We start from the raw sequence: 4508 nt of genomic DNA, 5'->3' as shown, positions 1-4508 counted from the left end.
AATGTGGGAGATGAGAGTTGAGATTCATGTATTCACAGTAGAAAACATAAGTTTCTAGTGTTTCTTAAGCAGGATGTTGATATCATGTTGGCTAGATAATACTACCTTCAGGTTTCACTGTCATTAGGTAGACAATTTTAAGGTTATGCCCTTTTTATGTCCATAAAAACTTTTTACATTATGGATTTGGGGCTATAATAGAATTCTATATCCAGAGATATGCCTACTACGTGTCCTATTTTAGAAAGCATAGAGTTTTCATTATTTCACCTCAGATTATTTAAGATATAATTATATATTTTTTTTATGTAGGAAGAGAATTTGATTCATCAAGCCATGTATAAGAAAACAAGAACATGAAATAAACATATATGCAAGGTATTAACTCTCTCTTAACCTCAGTCTCCATGAAAGCAGAGTCTAAGTCAAAACCCTGGGCCAGTGATGATTTAGAAAATGATCTCCAAAAGCAAGAAAGAGAAGCCGACGGAGTTGACTGAGGTAAGAAGAAAATCAATATAAGAAGCATTAGCAAGGTGACCGCTGCTAAGGCTGATTGGTAAGCTTGCTCATAGACTCCTAGAGGCTTCATTTTATGGTTTTGTGCAAAAAAGATTAAAGAAAATGGGCTGTATTTTTAAGGAGAGACCTAAACTTCAAGGCGGTTCTTAAGCTTCCCATTCACTTTCTAGAGATTGAAAAATCTCTAAATAAAATACATTCATAAGTTATTTTATAAGTAGTAAAGAATTGGAGTTTTTCCACTGACTTTAAGATTTGGAATTTGGAGAAAGTCAACAGTGTTTTTGGAATGAAAATATTTCTGGGTGGTCTCCTGTAACCAAAGATGAGGAAAGAGAGGATACTAAGCTTTGTGCCCTAAAAGTCTACATTCATAAAAGTTACATTCTAAATGCCTAAGCATTAAACTCCCGAGAGAGACATTAAAAGTGGATTTGCAGAGTAACCTGTGAAAACCATATTAGGCATAAATGGGAGGTTTTCATATGGTAATGTGTGCTTACTACCAGTATAAGTCTGACGCCAAAAGATTTGATCAGATCATCAGTAGAATCATTACAGCTTCTCTCTAACTTTAGAAAGCTTAAATATCGACATTGGAACATGGAGCCATACATGCAATTCAAAGATTAAAAAATACACCAATGCTCTTCCAGAATATTCTGCCCCCTGTCAAAAGTAGGAAGTGTTTATCCATAAGATACCATCAACAATTACTCAAGGTGTGCCGTGTGTTGCCTCTTCTACCTTTTCTAGGTGTGAATTTGTGACTGCCTCGTGCTTTATCACAGTTGCCATCCTTTATGTATCAGAGATTTCCCAGAGGAGGAAATGGAAGATCCATAGCAAAATTTGCGTCAGGAGGCTGACCTTGCACTTAACGAGAATAATCAAAGCCTGCTTAAAAGTGTTTGCAGATAAAACAACTTGAGGTGGAGTTGGGACCAAGAGAACTTGTCATGGCATGCAACTGTTGACCCGTAACACCTGCAGTACTGCTCCATGCAGTGTTAACTAAAGAACTAACTGATGAGTTACTTTAATCACAAAGTACAATTTTTATAACAGTACTACTTAAGTGAAATCTAATGAATTAAAGTATAAATTAATTTTTAATTTTCAAACTCTTGAATCTACTATTTTAGAATTTCTAAGATGTTATAAAAGCAAGAAGTATGTCAACTGAGGATTTAGAAACAAAGTGACAAGCGAACCTGGAAGTAACATATTTTCAGCTGGAGATTGAACACATGACCACCAGGAAAATTGTTACAACCTGGAAGTACCTTGGAAATAAATCTGAGCTTCCTGATTGCATAAGGGTTATGAAAGCAGGAATTTTTGTGAGTAAAAGGAAAATTAAGAAGATTTAGAAGATTGTTTTCTGACCAAAAATGATGGTTTATTTATGGTTTAGATGTTCCATAATCAAAACCAAATCATCTATGAAATAATTTGAACTTTGATATAATTTTGTTTCCTGGGGAAAACAGTTTGCTGTTTTGAAAAATACACACATTTAATTGACAGACTTCTCAAAACAATTGTTTTTAGTAAAACAATACATACTCTTTAGCTGTTTATAGTTGAATTAACTATTAAGGATTGTATTAAAGAACTAGAAAGAGTAAAACTTAATTATCCTAACAAATGAACACAGAAGAAACAGGATGCATCCACAGGTGGCAAATCATCTCAACTGTGAGTGAAATGCGAAAGCAAAAGTAGTAGCCAGCTGTTCAGAGCAGTGCAAATTGCACACAGCAAACCTAAACTGAATATCCAAGCTAAGGCTTAATGTAATTCCTTCAAGGCATCAGATGCTCATAGAGGTAGAGAGGAGGAGGACAATTTATTGTAGAAAATTACATTTATATTATGATCTCTGATCTAGATATTACATTGAAGATCTCTCATAGTCTGTAGTCCAATATTGGAAACACAATTTAGTTCTACTGGCACAGAAAATGAAGATTTAGTATTCAGTATTAAGCTTCAGTATTCAGTAATACTTAGTATAACCATCTGGAATGAGACCCTGTTAGTATACCATCCACTCTTAGGCAGATGTTAGACAAACTGTGTGGAGAATAACTAGACTAGGTATATAAAAAATGAAATAATCACAGGTATTTCTCAAAATAAAATATGTTTTCATTGTTCATGGAGAGTAGAAAGAGAAAAAGATTCAATATTTAGTAACTGACAAAAATGATGAACTAATCAATAGAAAAATGTAGATATAATTTTATTCTAAATGAACACATAAGATGAAGCATAGTAAACAATAATCACCACAATATTAAAACAACCAGGAGATTCCATTAATGAAAATATTATACAAGTGAACATTAATGAAATGGCAAGAAAAAAGACACTAATTATCTCCACCACAATAATCACATAGTGGTGTTTTATCTCTTTAAGGTTTTTCCATAATTTTAGTAGTTATAATTGTATCTAATTTGGCTTTTCCACCATATGAAAAATTATTCCTGAATATGAGGAATTTCTAAAACATTTTTAAAAAAAACTAATTTGAGGCTGGACACAGTGGCTCATACCTGTAATTACAACATTTTGGGAAACTGAAGCTAGTGGATCATTTGAGGTCAGCAGTTCGAGACCAGGATGGCCAACATGGTGAAACCCTGTCTCTACTAAAAATACAAAAATTAGTCAGGCATGATGGCATGCACACTTGTAGTCCCAGGTACTCGGGAGGCTGAGGCAGGAAAATCACTTGAACCGGGGAAGTGGAGGTTGCAGTGAGCCAACATCAAGTCACTGCACTCAAGCCTGGGAGACAGAGCAAGACTCCATCTCAAAAAAAAAAAAAAAAACACTTTGTTTAAGAATGATAGTATATGCACTAAATAGCTTTAAATCTTTTACCACTTATTTTAAAATGAGCAATTCCTGCAACTTTAAACTGTCTTTGATATTTTCATTAGCATATGTGTTACATTCACATAAATTATGAACCAAGAACACAATGTTATTATTTTGTTTTAAAGGCGTGAGTATTTTTTAAAACTCAAGAGTGAAAATAAAGTGTTTTATTTTACTCATATTCATACATACAATGTACTTTCTTCTGGCTTAAAAAAAAATTCTTTTTCTTTCCATGTCATGGCAGCACACAAATTAGCTGCCATGATACATTTTAAAAAGTGATATTTAGCATTTTTATAGTTCATGTTCTTTGGTAAAAGAAATATTCGTTAATATTATTTCATCAGAAAGGTATTTATATAGCTTTCGTTCTTTTAGTGCTCTATATTTTTGTTAAATGTGGAATGCCAAGTTGACATCTATTCTTAGCAATAAAAAACTAGTTTTCCACTGCCCATAGTTTCTGAATACTCAATCAAGTTTCTTCACTTTCAAGATGTCATTTTTCCTCTTATTTAAGTCAACTTGTTCACTGGTTTTCAGCTATTTGACTGTAATATACCTATGTGAGTTTTTGTTGGTTTGTTTATATTCCATCTTGTTTTATGAGCTCTTGAATTTCCACATTTATGTAAATATGTTTATTTTCAACAAGCAGATATTATACTCCCATTCTTTGAAGTACTCTCTTCTTTCCATAAGGACTATAATTACACATATGTTTGAACTTTTAATACTGTCACATATATCTCTGAGTTACTTATTTCTCTCAAATAATTTTCTTCTGTGTTTCAAATTAGATAATTTCTATTGGTCCATCTTGAAGCTTGATGTTTCTTTCCTTTCCACTGTCATTTTGCTCATAAGCTTAAATAGTGAATTTTTTTATATACTGCATTTTTCACATCTAGAATTTAAATTTGGTTTATGAGTATCTATATTTCTGCAGAGAATGTTTATCTTTTTACTCATTATAAATTTTCTCTACATTCTTGAACAAAGGTGTAATAACTGCCTTAAAAGGGTTTTTTTGTTTGTTTTTTTGTTTTGTTTTGTTTTTGCAGACTGTAGGTTATTCCAGTTTTGGTCTT

Source organism: Rhinopithecus bieti, unplaced genomic scaffold (assembly GCF_001698545.2).
Source record: "Rhinopithecus bieti isolate Rb0 unplaced genomic scaffold, ASM169854v2 scaffold_61955, whole genome shotgun sequence".
NCBI lineage: Eukaryota > Metazoa > Chordata > Mammalia > Primates > Cercopithecidae > Rhinopithecus > Rhinopithecus bieti.
This window is presented reverse-complemented; position numbering follows the sequence as displayed.